The following is a 16471-nucleotide window of genomic DNA, read 5'->3' as shown; positions in this document are numbered from 1 at the left end:
GTAGTCGCAATATGGAACAATAAAAAAAAAGCTCTAATGGAAAATTTTAATTGCAGAAACATGGTACATAAATAATTTTCATTAAATTTCCACTGTATGAGTAGAATTATATTACACAGTAAACCCGAGTAAAAACATAATAAAGCATTGGTGTCTTCAAAAAGTAATGGAATCTGTAATTTGGCAAAAGATACTGTATAAATTGGACTTTGTTTTTGAATTAAATAAAGCCAAAATATGAAAACAAAAAAATGTAGCCTGATACGTTTTACAAATAGGAATTTTAATCTTATTCCCGCCTGTTTAAGCACCGATCAGGGCTTCGAAACGGTGAGTCCATAAGGTGAGCGCCCAACATAGCTATGATCCTCACAAGTTCCTACCTCATGCTTCCACGGGTCAAGCGATGACAAAGACCGCCAGCTAAGAGTTGTGTGCTTAGCTGGTAGTGCAGCCTGGACACTGTTGTCCTGTTGACTTCAGCTAGATTGAGGAGGTACGATCCAAGTGTCTGTTCACCAAGGAGGTGCGGCTCAAACAACGTCTGTTCTGGCATCCAGCGGCCAAAGCAGGCGCTGCACCACGCCCAGCTAGATGCAAGGTGGTAGCCCCATCAGCGTGGTCGTCCTAGTGTTGGTTGGGACGTTAAACAGAACTGGCACGATGGCCCTCCGGCGAAACAGGAGTGTTGGCGTAGGCCCAATAAGCCACCCGTAAAAATCCCCATTGCGAATAACATAGGAGAAAATACGACTTGATACAATCGATACGATTGGAAACTTGGAACATGGAATTGCAAGTCACTAGGTTTCGCAGGATGTGACAGGATAATTTACGACGAACTACATCCCCGCAACTTCGACATCGTGGCGTTGCAGGATTTTTGTTGAACTGGACAGAAAGTGTGGAAAAGCGGGCATCGAGCGGCTACCTTCTACCAAAGCTGTGGCACCAACAATGAACTGGGAACAGGATTTATAGTGTTGGGCAAGATGCGACAACGTGTGATCTGTGGCAGCCGATCAACGCAAGGATGTGCATGTTAAGAGTTAAGGGCCGTTTCTTCAACTACAGCATCATCAACGTCCACTGCCCACACGAAGGGAGACCTGATGACGAGAAAGAAGCGATCTACGCGCAGTTAGAGCAAACATACGATGGTTGCTCGCCGCGTGACGTGAAAATCGTTGTTGGTGACATGAACGCGCAGGTAGGAAGGGAGGAAATGTACCGACCGGTAATCGGGCGAAACAGCCTGCACGCCGTATGATAACGGCTAGCGATGCGTAAGCTTTGCAGCCTCCCGTGGTATGGTAGTCCGAAGCACCTTCTTCCCCAGCAAAGATATCCACATAGCCACCTGGATATCACCCTACCATCAAACAGAAAATCAAATCGACCACGTTTTAATCGACGGTAAATTCTTCTCGGATATAACCAATGTCCGCACATACCACAGTGGGAATATAGATTCGGATCACTACTTAGTCGCTGTATGCATGCGCTCAAAACTTTCGACAGTTATCACCACGCGTCGAAGTCGAACGCTGCGGTTCAATATCGAGCAGCTGCGTAGCGTGGCTCAAGACTACGCGCAGCAGTTAGCAGTGGCCCTACCAACGGAAGAGCAGTTTGGCACAGCTACACTTGAAGATGGCTGGAGGGATATCCGATCCGCCATAGGTAGTACCTCGGCTACAGCACTGGGCTTCGCGACTCCGAATCACAGAAACGACTGGTACGACGGCGAATGTGAATACTTGAAAAACGAGAAGAATGCAGCATGGGCGAGAATGCTGCAACACCGTACGAGAGCGAACGAGGTATCAGTAGGTCGGCTCCAGAGGCACGTTCTCCTCCATTTGGGAAATTTGTGCTATCGCCATAAACACGAGCCTATTCATCATTTACCTGAGGGAGAAGGGAAGGAAAAAAGGATGGGACAGGGAAAAGGACAGGTAACGGAATAGGGTCTTCATACACGCATAAACGTACCACAATGTGTTCACATGGCGTCCTGAAAAGGACAGTGTAATATCGCATAAGCGTACCACAATGGGTTCAAACAGCGCCCTGAAAAGGGCACTGTGATATCGCATAAAGCGTAAAGAAAGCCTATAGCTCTTTACCACAGCGGGTCAAGAACAGCAGAATGTCCTGCAGATTCAGGTTTCTAAAGTTAGTTTCACTTAATAAGTGTTTACCGAGTACTCGGAAACGCAATTGCACAAAAACTGGACAGTTACATATTAAATGATACGAAGTTCCATAATCGGATTCACAGCTATCACAGGCAAATGAATCAGCTTGCTGAATATTCGCCATGTGATAACTGAGTCGGCAGTGGCCAGTCAACGCTTTGACCAGAATGCTGCAATTCTGCTTTGACAGATTTGTAAGATACTTCGCCACCTTTGGAGATGGCTCAGTACAATACAATTTGGTTTGACGACATGACTCCAAACTATTCCAGTATTGTCTGTGTTGAGTAGCAGCCCAGGTGTGAATCTGAAGCTTTACCCAACACTTCGATATCGGAATAGCTGGCTCAGGGCCAATGAAGTCATGTGATGCTCCAGAGCGAGGAAACTCATCAGCCAATTCATTTCCAGCGATGGAAGAATGGCCAGGTACCCATACAAGGTGAACAGCGTTTGCTGAATTCAGCTCCTCGATTTGAGTTCGACAAGCGATAACTATCTTCGACCTGGAGTTGGCCGAAGCAAGTGCTTTAATACCAGCCTGGCTATCTGAACAGAAGTATATTACTTTGCCCATTACGTGCTGCTGAAGTGCTGATTGCACTCCGCACATAAGAGCAAAGATTTCGGCCTGAAAAACGGTGCAGTGTCTACCAAGTGAATAAGACTGATACAGCCTTAGCTCACGAGAATAAACACCAGCACCTGCTCGACCTTCGAGAAGGGAGCCATCAGTGTAACATACGATGCCGTCTGAAATACTTCTCTCCAGATAACCAGATGTCCACTCTTCCCGGGAAGGGAATTTCGTGGAAAATGTTCTATATGGAAAATCACAAGCAATTGTAAGATCACTTGGAGCAAGGACAACTTTGTCCCAATTCACCAAAAGTGGAAACAACGAGGTGTGTGTTGAACTGCGGTTCACAGGAGTTTCCTCTAGTAAACCGAGTACCCATAGACGGTAAGTGCAAGAAAGTGCTTCTTGCTTGAGATGAATGTGTAGTGGGGCAACGTCAAAGAGAACTTCGAGCGCTGCCGTAGGAGTTGAAGAGAACGCTCCAGACATCGCCATTAGGCACATCCTTTGGAGATGGCCTAATTTTGATTGGACCGTTCTCACTTCGCCCTTTTGCCACCACACAAGATATCCATACGCCAATATTGGACGAACAACAGTTGTGTAAATCCATTTGATATACAGGGGATGGCCAACATGTTTGGGATAGGCAACTTTTTTTCTCCCACAAAAAAGTTCAACATGCTATAACTTTTCATAGAGTGCTTCAAAAAATCTCAAATTTTGACTGTTTGTCAACCTATTATATGTGCATCGTTGGTACAAATTTGGGCTTGATTGATTAATCTTTCGCAAAGTTAGAACCGTTTGGGTAAAACACTATTTTTTAGACAACTCATTTTTGAGCTGTCATATCTCGGAAACCAGTGAACCGAATTGAATGAAATTTTGAACGTACACTAACAATATACAAATGCTTCACAAACTATTAAAACATAGATACTTTTTGAACGTTGAAAAAAGTTATCATGGATAGATACTTTTTGGATTTTTCTAGAGAAAATGTATTTTTTTACGTCAACGTCAATAAATTTTAGTGTTGATATCCAAAGATTTTTCACTTCTGTTCTCAAGTTATCTTTAATCAGATATATTAGAGCCAATTTAGCTTAAAGGAAGAACACATTTAGTAATTTTTGTGTGGTATTGTAAATTTGACTTATTTTCCTCTATATGGACAAAAATTTCAACCCGGTATAACTTAATTTGCCGTGAAAAAATATTACATTTTATAACGTTGTATTCAGTATCAATATATTGTTGATAAACGTTAAAAAATTCATTCAATTCGGTTCACTGGTTTCCGAGATATGACAGCTCAAAAATGAGTTGTCTAAAAATAGTGTTTTACTTGAACGGTTCTAACTTCGTGAAAAACTATTCAATCGAGTCCAAATTTGTACCAATGATGCACATATAACAGGTTGATAAACAGTCAAAATTTGAGATTTTTTTATGCCCTCTATGAAAAGTTACAGCATATTGAATTTTTTTGTGGGAGAAAAAAAGTTGACTATCCCAAACATTTTGGCCATCCCCTGTACTTGGGTTTAAGACCCCAAGTTGTACCAAAGGTTCGCCGGCATTGCCCGAAGGCCATACAAGCTTTCTTGATTCTGAACTCAACATGAGGTGTCCAGGAAAGCTTGGAATCAAGAATGACTCCAACGTACTTTACCTGTTCAGTCACATTGATATCAGAATCAAAGAGACGTAAAGGTCGAACACCATTACGGTTTCGCTTTTCCGTGAAAAGAACAATAGATGTTTTACTCGGATTTACCGAAAGGCCATATTGGCGACACCAACCCTCAACTACCTGAAGAGCGTTTTGCATCAGGTCGAAAAGGGTGCTGATGCACATACCAACTAACAATGTTAGGTAGTCGTCGGCAAAACCATAAGTAGGAAAACCGCTATTATTGAGTTGCGTCAATAGCGTATCTGCTACGAGATTCCACAAAAGTGGTGAGAGACTCCCCCTTGGGGGCATCCACAAACACTCAATTTCCTAATCGCCGCTTGACGCAATGTCGCGAAGAGATGTCGGTTTTTGAGCATTTGATGAATCCAATTGGAAATCATTGGAGATATACCATGACCCCGTGCGGCTTCCAATATGGCATCGAAAGGCACGTTGTCAAAGGCACCCTCGATATCTAAGAAAACACCCAAGCAGGATTGCTTTTGAGCGAATGCCTTCTCGATATCGTTAACAACTTTGTGTAAAAGAGTCACAGTGGACTTTCCAGATTGGTAAGCATGTTGGTTCACATGAAGAGGCACATTGGCCAGATAAACATCACGGATGTGATGATCGACAATGCGTTCTAGGCATTTCAGAAGAAAAGAGGTCAAACTGATAGGTCTGAAACTCTTTGCTTCTTCATACGACGCACGACCCACTTTCGGAATAAACTTTACAGTAATATCCCGCCAGGATTTGGGAATATACCCTGTAGCAAAACTGCAAACAAGTAGTTGTTTCAAAACATGTTTGAAATGATCAAATCCCTTTTGAAGCAAAATAGGATAAATCCCATCTGCCCCGGGAGATTTGAAAGGAGCAAAGCTATTAAGTGCACATTCAATCGATTCTAAAGTTATGATACTCCGAGCCGAAGCTAAAGAATCATAACTACAAGAAAAGACATCAGGTTCATCCGAAGATGTAATATCCACACATCCGGGGAAGTGTGTACTGAATAAACATTCCAAAACTTCCTCATCAGAGGAAGTGAAATCACCATTTGGCAAACGAAGTTCGTTCACTTGAAAATCCTTAGATTTTGCAAGGATTTTGTTCAATCGACTGGCTTCACTCAGACTGGAAACATTTGTACAAAGGTTTTTCCAGCCGGATCGTTCAGCAGACCGAAGAGCTTTCTGGTAGGCCTTGCGAGCCGACCTGAAAGCCTCCGATCCAGCCGAACGTCGTCTGTTCCAACTCTTTCTACATTGTTTCCTGAGCTTGGCCAGATCAGAGTTCCACCAAGGGGTTCCTCTTGTGGTCTTCACAGACCGCAGAGGGCAAGCTTCTTCAAAAGCTCCCATGATGAAGGCCGTTATAGTATCAACGGCATCATCTAAATCACTTGGAGTGTCAATTAATGGTGAGTATCCATGAAATTTGGCTGCAACCAAATCGGTGAAGAGATCCCAGTTGGTTGACCGGGGGTTCCTGAAACGCAAAATTTGCGAAGTAACATTCACATGTTCAAACAAGATGTAGCGATGGTCAGATAAAGATTCTTCATCTGACACATGCCAATTGGCCAGCTCGTGACTAATTCTGCTAGAGCAAAGAGTTATGTCTAACACTTCCTCTCTAGCAGATACCAAGAAGGTTGGGCGGTTGCCTATGTTAAGTAATCCAAGATCTGTACTACTTAAGTATTCCATTAAACTAGAGCCTCTCAAATTGATGTCTGAGCTGCCCCAGATTATATGGTGAGCATTAGCATCACTACCAACAATTAGCGGAAGGCCTTTTGAAGTGCAGTATGCAATGACTTGCTTGAAAGCATCCGTAGGGGATGGTTCATCATGCGGTAAATAAACCGAACAATAAACGTATTTCCTGTTGAGGTTTCCAACAGATACATCAATTGTGATAGCACATACATCTCTAGTAGTTAGCTCAGAGATGAATGTAGCAACGATTGCGTTGTTGACAAGCACACATGCTCGAGGCATGACACGTGAGTTTGCCATTTCAATTTTTCTGAAAGTAGCAAACACCGGATTCACAAGGTTTCCTAAATAGAAATTCCCCTTACGAAAGTAAGGTTCTTGGACTAACGAAACTTGGGCTGTACCATTTTGCATAAGTCTACAAAGATTGATCGTTGCTGTTCTTTTGTGCTGAAGATTGATCTGAGCTATCCTAACCGTAGCCACTACCCAAACTAGGCAAGATTAAACTCTTAACAATCACAGCACAGAAAAGAAAAGCAACAATAAAGCCAGATCGGTATCGATTTGAGTGCACCAAAGGCGAGGATGCACAGAATACACTGTGTAAAACGCATAATGCGAAACCATATAGGTGAAAATTTAAACTAATTAATAACATCTTCATAATCCCGCCCTTATTCAGCCTCAAGTATGAGATTGAAGAAGGGCAGCTGATTGTCTCGGAGAAACACAAGGTCCACCACACTATTGCTCCGGTTAGTGCAGTAAGGGCAAAATACTGTGGAGGGTGCCCTGGTACTCCACAGGCTCCGTTTGCGATTAGGTACGTTACAGACAGGCGCGGAACAGGCAGAACTCAGTATTCCGGATGAAGAAGCGCCAACAGGAAGAACGAGATCGCGAAGCGATGGAAGAGCTGTACCGCGCTAAGGACACACGAAAGCTCTACGAGAAGCTGAACTGCTCGCGCAGAGGCTTTGTGCCACAAGCCGACATGTGCCGAGATAATCACGGGAATATTCTCACGAGCGAGCGTGAGGTGGTCGAGAGGTGGCGGCAGCATTACGATGAGCACCTCAATGGCGACGTTGCAAGTACCGAAGGTGGCATGGTAACAGATCTAGGAGTATGTGCACAGGACGAAAGACTTCCGGCCCCTGACCTCCAGGAGATTGAGGAGGAGGTTGGCCGGTTGAAAAACAACAAAGCCGCTGGAGCAGATCAACTTCCAAGCGAGTTACTAAAATATGGTGGAGAAGCATGGGTGAGAGCACTGCACTGGGCCATTAATAAGATTTTGGTGGAGGAAGTATTACCGGGCGCGTGGATGGAAGGTATCGTGTGAGTCCAGGCTTCCCAAAAGTACCGCATCATGATAGCATTTTGATGGCTGTCACACTCTTATTCCCATGACAGCCTTGTGAATGCATGGTTCATGACAGCCCACAGAATAAAACTCATGCGACAAACAACATCACTGTCGGGAACTGCTCACATCGTCTGCTTTCGCTGTGCGTTCGTTCGCCGATGACAACCTCGCCTCTCACCCAAACCGTCTCTCGTTGGCTGGACACGAAGTGACGAATATCGCTGCGCTCGGCCCGAGCATTTTACTTCTGTTGAACGTGTCGAGTATCGTGGTATATCCCACGCTCAAAATTTTCGACGCATTTAGTGTATTATGTATTTTTTCAAATAGAAAATATGTACTTGTAAGTCTTGTTCTAGTAGAGTATTTTGCATAGCATTATTTTTAATTGGCATGTGAAATGCACTGCCATGTTTTCAATAAAAAAAGAGAGTTCAATCTCACATAAGTCGTATATTTTAGCCAGATTACAATTTTGAAAAACGCTGGCACAAATTTCTTTCCGCCCCTGGGGCATCTTGTGAAAGGCATATCATGTTTGTAAAAAAATATTTATTGATCACATATTTTGTGAATAACTTTTAGCGTTAAGCCATATGCTCCCGTGACAGCCTATGACACCCTTTATGCGACAGCCGGCTTGGTTGGCCGAAGATTGTCATCGCCATGCGGCCAACAATACTCACGACGTTTCCCACTCGGCTCGATACGACTCGAGTATGCAACTGTCAGGCAAGCAGCCGAAGCAGCGGCTGTTTCAATACATCTTTCGCTCATGCGTGTGCGTGCTGTTGGTGATACATTTCTCACTGATGGTGTTGCACACGGTAACGAGAGATGGTCTGCACACATAAGAGAGTATCGATTCAGCCTTGCGCGGGCTGTTGCGAGAAGGCTGTACATTTGGAAAGCCTGCATCTACAAAAAGGGCGACAAGTTGGATTGCAGGAACTATCGCGCAATCACACTACTGAGCGCTGCCTACAAGGTACTCTCTCAAATTTTATGCCGCCGTCTATCACCGATTGCAAGAGAGTTCATGGAGTAATATCAGACTGGATTCATGGGTGAACGCGCTACAACGGACCAGATGTTCGCCAAATCGGCGTATGATACAATCGATCGAAAACAGCTATGGCAGATTATGCACGAATACGGATTCCCGAAACTGATACGATTAAACAAAGCGACGATGGATCAAGTGATGTGCGTAGCTCGAGTATCAGGGACTCTCTCGAGTCCCTTCGAATCTCGCAGAGGGTTACGGTTACGGTCTTTCGTGCTTACTGTTCAACATTGCGTTAGAGGGTGTAATAAGGAGAGCGGGGATAAACACGAGTGGGACGATTTTCACCATTGATGAAAACACTCACATGTACTCAGACACACTCACTTACTACACTACACTAGCTCAGAAGCCTGCAAACAAAAAACAGTGTATGGAGGACCTTTACCCCGGCGAGCAGCACCGGGCCACAGCCAAGAACTGCCCCAAGCGAGCGGAGTTTTTGGAAATCCGGCGACGAGCTTCCACCAAAAACCAACCAAAGGTGAAGACGGTAGTGCCCCCGGCGCTCGACAACAAAAATTTCCCGCCAATTTCCAAACCTCGCAGTGTGGTCCCGGTGCTCCCACCGCTTCAACCACACAAGCGCCTAGCAGCTGCTGCTGCGTCCGTGGCGCCCCAAGCTACCCCCATCAACCAGTGGCAGATCCCTTCTCCAGGACTACGCCATCAACCCAACAACGCACCTCCCCTCCAGGAGGACAATGCCCCCCTCTACACTCCGGAACAGCTGGCTCCGATCTTCAGCTCCCTTGTGGCCCGCCTTCGTGGCTGCAAACCCCGATTCGACCAGATCTACACTCTGGGCCTTTTCGTCATTTAAAATGGCTTCTAGAGTGGGTCTGGTCAATTGGAATGCTTGTTCACTGAGGAACAAAACATTGAGCTGCACGATTTCCTCGTTGAAAAGGAGATCGACATAGCTTTCATTACGGAAACCCACCTCAAGCCAGAGGTCAGCGTGTTCATACCGGGTTTCCGAATAATCAGACTAGGCAGGACGAGCTCCAGGGGGGGAGGAGTAGCCATCGCTCTACGAAACAACATGAATTGCCGCCTGCTGCCGAACTTTCAACTGAAGACCATCGAAGCCGTCGGAGTGGAGATGACTACCTCTGCCGGTGACATCACCCTCATCGTGGCATACTGCCCAACTCAAGCCGACACGGTAGAGGCAGCCAACAACCTCCGCAGAGACATAATCAAGCTAACTCGGCGGCAGGGGCGGTTCATTATCGCAAGAGACCTCAATGCCAAGCACCAGGCCTGGGGCAACACTAGAAGCAACCGAAATGGAAACATCTGGAGCAAAGATCTGGAGGAGGGCCACTACAACATCCTTGGTCCGGTTGACCCGGTCTGGGGCCCACGCCACGCTGGACCTCTACATCAGCTTATGGACAACATCTCCAAGCCGATCACACAGCTGGAGCTCAGCTCGGACCACTATCCGGTGGTGGCCGAAGTTGGATCTTAGGTTGGTCGGTACGATCGGACCCGGCTTAACTTTCACAGAGTGAACTGAGACCGGTTCCAGCGGTGTGTTGACGACGGCATCGACTACCAGGTGCGGCCAGAGACTCCTGATGACGTGGACCAACAGCTGCACTCTATTGAGGCGGCAATCTCCCAGGCCCGGGAGCGATGTGTTCCTGAATCGACACTGGTAAGTAACACTTTGACCATAGATAGGCTCACTAAAGACCTCATAAGACTCCGTAACACCACTCGCAGGCAGAGCTAGCGTACTGGTCTGCCTGATTTAAAAACCCAGGTCAACCGTATGACCAAGACAATTCAGTCCAGAATGGTGGACCTCAGAAACAAAGACTTTACTTCCAAGATCCGCGCTCTTCCAGACCGTGCCAGACCTTTCTGGAAAATTACAAAAATCCTGAAAACTAAGCCAAGGCCCATCCCACCGCTGATTCCCCTTGACAACAATAGTCCAGTCGATCGCTTGGTAACCCCTGATGAGAAGGCTGCTGAAATAGGTCGGCATTTCGTCAGTTCCCACAACCTTGGTCTTGACATAGTTAGTCCGTATGAATAGCAGCTGTAACTGAGCCACACAATGTACAGATTCGTGCAATGGCAGGCAAGGAAAGCCCTTCAATTAATAACTGTGGAAGTGCTCAAAGAACAATAAGTTGAAGCGAGGCAGGCCACGTCCCAGTGGGGACGTCGAGCCATAAAGAAGAAGAAGAAGAAGAAGAAGAAGCTGTAACTGAGCATGCAAACAACCTACATCTGATCCCCAACGACTTTTCGGAGGTGTTGGAGATCACAGCTGACGAATTGTCGGCCTATATCAAATCATCTAAAAATATGAAGGCCCCAGGTTTCGACAACATCATGAACTTGGAGCTCAAACATTTGAGTCTCCAGTTCTACCAACATCTGGCACTGATTTTCAATCAGTGTCTCCGCCTAAGCTACTTCTCATCATCTTTTTTTTTTTTTATAGAATGAGAAAATCTGCAACAGATACCCAAGAGGTGGTTCCTCGGGTGATGTGGGGATCGACCCACTAAAAACTCATTCTCTCTCTTCCTTACCTTCGCGGTACGCCCGTTAGATGACTTTCTCATCATCTTGGAAGCTAGCAAAGGTGATCCCCATCCAGAAACCTGGGAAGGATCCATCCTCGCCAAAAAGTTATCGCCCCATCAGCCTTCTCTCAGGGTTATCAAAACTTTTTGAAAAAGCTATTTACAGTCGGCTCCTAACATCTGCCGAACAAAACAACATCTTGCTCGAAGAACAGTTTGGTTTTCGGCGTGGTCGATCAACCGTTTACCAGCTGTCTCGAGTCACCAACGTCCTCAAACGGAACAAGTCGTTAGCTAAATCTTCTGTCATGGCGCTGTTAGACGTTGAGAAAGCATTTGACAACGTCTGGCACGATGGCCTGGTGTACAAGCTGCAAAGGTACAATCTTCCCAGCTTCCTTGTCAAAATCATCAAAAATTACCTGTCGAACAGAGCATTTCAGGTTTCAATCAATGGAGTCAACTCTAATGCCCAGAACATCCCTGCCGGTGTCCCTCAAGGCAGCATATTGGGCCCACTGCTGTTCAATTTGTTCACATCTGACATGCCTCCACTACCAGAACGCGGAACTCTATCGCTGTTCGCCGATGACACGTCCGTCATATACAGTGGCAGGGTCACTCGAACGCTGACAGCCAAACTCCAACGAGGCCTGAATGCTCTAACAGGCTACCTAACTAGCTGGAAGATATGTGTCAATGCGGCGAAGACCCAGGTCATGCTCTTCCCAAAATCCCCACGACATGTTCCGGCTGAGGACTGTAAAATCATGCTCAATGGATCAGCGGTGGAGTGGTCCGATTCGACCGACTACCTTGGCTTAACACTAGACAGCAAGATGATCTTCAGGCAGCAGATCGACAAAACTGTAACAAAATGCAACATCCTCCTGAGACTGTTGTACCCATTGATCAACCGCAAGTCGACTCTGTCGCTGAAGAACAAACTTGCTGTCTATAAGCAAATCATCCTTCCTGTAATTTAGTATGGCATGCCGGTCTGGAAGAGCTGTGCAAAAACCCATCATCTTAAACTACAAAGGGTCCAAAATAAGTTCCTCAGAATGATCATGAATACCCCAACCGGACCCGAACATCTGAGGTCCACCGTCTGGCTGAAGTCAAACTCCTCAATGACCGATTTAGTGAGTCTATCGAACGGTTCAAAGTCCGTTGCCGCCTATCAGATCAACAGGCTATCCGGGAGCTATTCCCCCACCCAAACAAAACAAAAATTAAAAATAAAGAATGATTTTAAGTAAAAATAAGTAAAAAAAAAAGAGGAACTTTACCTTGCAGTTTTATCTAAAAGTTCGCCGAATAGACTAAGGGTCGCAAATGCATATTGAAGCCGTAAGAGAGTAATGAAGGGGACTCTCCACACGATGAATGAAAATTTTGGTCATTCCATGGAGAGCCACATTCAAAGCTCTGCCACGATTTTGGTATACGTGTACGACCCTTACTTTGTTCGACAAAGTTTTAGATAAAACTACAAAGTAAAACTCCTCCATACACTGTTTTTTTATTGCAGGCTTCTGAGCTGAGAGAATAGCAAATGAGTGTATGAGTGTATCTGAGTACAAGTGAGTGTTTCCATCCCCGATTTTCACGAAGTCCGTTCAACTGCTTAGTTTCGCTGATAATATTGATATTATAGCTCGTAAATTTGAGACGATGGCAGAAACGTACATCCCACTAAAGAGTGGAGCCAGACGAATCGGATCAGTTATTAATATGTCGAAGACAGTACATGATGGCAAAGGGCACCAGGGAGGAATCACCGCGCCCGCCACCCCGAACTTATATCGACGGTGATGAAATCGATGCGGTTGAAGAATTTGTGTATTTGGGCTCACTGGTGACTGCCGACAACGACACCAGCAGAGAAATTCAGAGACGCATTGTGGCAGGAAATCGAACTTACTTTGGACTCCACTCCGCAGAACTCTACGGTCGAACAAAGTTCGCCGTCACACAAAGTTAACTATCTACAATACGCTGATTAGACCAGTAGTCTTCTATGGGCACGAAGCATGGACTCTACGTGCAGAGGGCCAACGCGCCCTTGGAGATTTCGAACGGAAGGTGCTGCGTACCATTTACGGCGGAGAGCAGATGGAAGACGGGACTTGGAGAAGGCGAATGAACCACGATCTGCATCAACTGCTGAGAGAACCAACCATCGTCCACACCCCGAAAATCGGGAGGCTACCTTCTTCTTCTTCTTCTTCTTCTTCTTTATGGCTCTACGTCCCAACTGGGACTTGGCCTGCCTCGCTTCAACTTAGTGTTCTTTAAGTACTTCCACAGTTATTAATTGAAGGGCTTTCTTTGCCTGCCATTGCATGAATTTGTATATTGTGAGGCAAGTACAATGATACACTATGCCCAGGGAGTCGAGAAAATTTTCCCGACCGGAACGGGAATCGAACCTGCCGTCTCCGGATTGGCAATCTATAGCCTTAACCACTAGGCTAACTGGAGACCCCGGGAGGCTACCTACGGTGGGCGGATCACGTCATCAGGATGTCGGATGGCAACCCGGCTAAAATGGTTCTCGAGTCATCAGACCGGTACAAGAAGACGTGGTGCACAGCGACCTAGGTGGGTCGATCAAGTGGAGGACGATTTGCGAGAGACGGATCTTGCTCGAGGAAGACTTTCAAGGACTTGGAGTGTTCAAGTAACAACTACTAAGAACGATCTTTGGTGCAGAGGAACAGTGCGGTGGCGATGGGTGAACCACGATCTCGCTGCACTCTACGGTGAAGCCTACATCCTGAAAGTGGTTTAAGCTGGACGGGTCTGGTGGACAGGGCGTGTTGCAAGAATTCCGGAACACAACCCTGCAAATTTGATATTCGTTATTGATTCACAAGAAGACACGGCATGGGACGTGAGAGTACGAAGAACGCACTAGGATGGACGCGATCCGCCTAGTGGTGGCCGTGATCGACGCGACGTTGGAGAGCTTCAGCTGTAAACCGAAGGTTATGGCGGCAAATTGTTGATTTATTGTTACCATGAATTTGATGTTGATGTCGAACTGAATAGATGATTGAATTCTAACAAGACTATCATAAACCTCCATAAAGACTGTATTTGAGAAATGTTGCGCCAAAAATGTCCATCCATTCACTGCTAAACAATAAAAATTCCTCATCTAATGAATGGAGGCACCTATCAATTAGGCCTTCAACATGTTTACACACCTCGATTCCCCTCCACGCTCAATCGCGAAACCGAAGATTAATGCATCTCATCAGGGCATCTGGAAAGCAGTGGTGCGAAAAACCCCATGCATTTTCCCAGCCAACCAGCGCAGTAGGATAGGGCCCACCTCGTGTGTTTTTTTTCTCCTCCACTGTCAGTTTACTAATTTGATTGAGGTAAATAAACACAAATGATGAGCAGCCAAAATCAGAGGAAGCCAATGCACACACCTCATAAACCGGGTGTTTATGACGTGCTTTGCTGCTCTCGCTCTCTGGTCATAACGACTGACGGGACGGACGGAGTTGAGCTATTGCGAAACATCATCGAAAATTGGCACACGTCTGTTTTGGGGCTGAAAATTTATGCAGTTGTTGATGTTCGGGTTGTCTTATATTTCGGCAAAGAAATTATCAGTGGTTGTAGCTATGTAGCGTACTTTTTTTTAGTAATGCTCTTTGAAGATTTGATGGAAGAGAACAGAAGAGTGAAGAACTTCTACAAAATAACTTCAGAACATGGTTTTCCAGTCAAATTAATAAGATTGATATTTATGTTTTCAAAATCTCAAGCACTCTCCTTTCTCCTCTTATTGGCGTAACATCCTCACTGGGGCAAATACTGCTTCTCAGCATACCGTTCTATGAACACTTCAACAGTTAATAACTGAGAGCTTCTTCTGTCAATAACCAATGGTCATTGACCATTTTGATTGTGTATATCGTATCCCAAGTAACAATTCCATTGCTGATTGGTTTTGTATGGTTTTTATTAGGGTTTTATTACAACAATAATTAAAACTAACAGTTTTATGACTACTTTTATGAAAAGCATTGATGAAATGTTTTATAGTATACTTGAAGATAAAACATTTCATCAATGCTTTTCATAAAAGTAGTCATAAAACTATTAGTTTTAATTATTGTTGTAATAAAACCCTAATAAAAACCATACAAAACCAATCAGCAATGGAATTGTTACTTGGGATACGATATACACAATCAAAATGGTCAATGACCATTGGTTATTGGCAGAAGAAGCTCTCAGTTATTAACTGTTGAAGTGTTCATAGAACGGTATGCTGAGAAGTAGTATACTTGAAGATTGCCCGTGTAGCTGCCGGCTTAGAATAGCACTACGGACCACCTGTTCCGGGGGTAAAAGTCCACCAAACAGGTAACCCCAATCCAAGGTGTCAGGCGACCCGTGCTGAGGGATGAATGGTTGAGGGGGTTTAAAAGATGCTCGATCTTTAACGGAGCCCGTAGCGTGGGTAGATCGCCTTTTTGGGTTGCGTTGCGGTGATAGATCTACCAAACCGAAATCTAGTGTCGTCCTATTTTTCAATTTTGGAATATGTGTTCTGGTTATTCAAGGAATTATAGTATTTAGTCCTTACTACTGGTGTTTTGGTGACTTCCAGTTTTTGAATAAAACTGAGTTTACCAACTTTACTTTGCATATAGTTAAAAACCTCACCATCTGAGGCTAAACTCAATGCAAAGGAAATCAAATTGGGTTAGGGATCCATGTATGTACTAACTCTTCGAAGACTGGAAAGTGCTAGTACGCAAGGAACATACTAGAATCCTTATTACTGAACACATGTTCCATTATTGGAATGATATTGCTGCTAATGTTAAAACCCGGGTCCTAAACTTCCTACTGGGGAGAATTTAGCAGTAAAACAAGGGTGATGCTAGGTTTCCGATGCATGGCCAATATCAGTACTCTTGTTTTGTTTTCTAAGAAAACCAAACAAAAACTGTATCAAAATCGATACTTTATTGCCCCTCAATGGCAATTGAGTAATGCGACATGCACTACACTAAGGATACGGGTAATGTCACAATAGATCTAAAAACTGGTCGCAGTGACAAACCCGAACAGGAATAAAAAAAAAATACTTGAAGATATCCATAAAGCCAGATTTTAAGAGTCAACAAAACTCTCCGATATGTAAACTTTCTGGCATTCATTATTACCACAATAAAACTGTATAAACTCTCAACAGATGGCGATCCGGTCGATTAGCAACGACACCTGTTGGTGGAAAAGCAGAAACTACGA

General features: G+C 44.9%; 1 protein-coding gene and 1 long non-coding RNA gene across 13 annotated transcripts in view; one reads left to right on the top strand and one right to left on the bottom strand.

Annotated features, from left to right (window-relative positions):
• The window catches only part of LOC134288665 (uncharacterized), a 43508-nt gene extending 27380 nt beyond the window's left edge, over window positions 1-16128 (top strand). Inside the window, exon 2 of the long non-coding RNA XR_009998088.1 lies at window positions 15505-16128. This is a non-coding gene — a long non-coding RNA (uncharacterized LOC134288665). The remainder of the gene's footprint in view (window positions 1-15504) is intronic.
• The window catches only part of LOC109623121 (cAMP-dependent protein kinase type I regulatory subunit), a 269309-nt gene that overhangs the window by 13884 nt on the left and 238954 nt on the right, over window positions 1-16471 (bottom strand). The window lies entirely within an intron of this gene.

This window comes from Aedes albopictus, chromosome 2, assembly GCF_035046485.1.
Source record: "Aedes albopictus strain Foshan chromosome 2, AalbF5, whole genome shotgun sequence".
NCBI classification, from domain to species: Eukaryota; Metazoa; Arthropoda; class Insecta; order Diptera; family Culicidae; genus Aedes; species Aedes albopictus.
The sequence above is the reverse complement of the archived record's forward strand: the minus strand, read 5'-3'. Positions and strand labels throughout refer to the sequence as shown.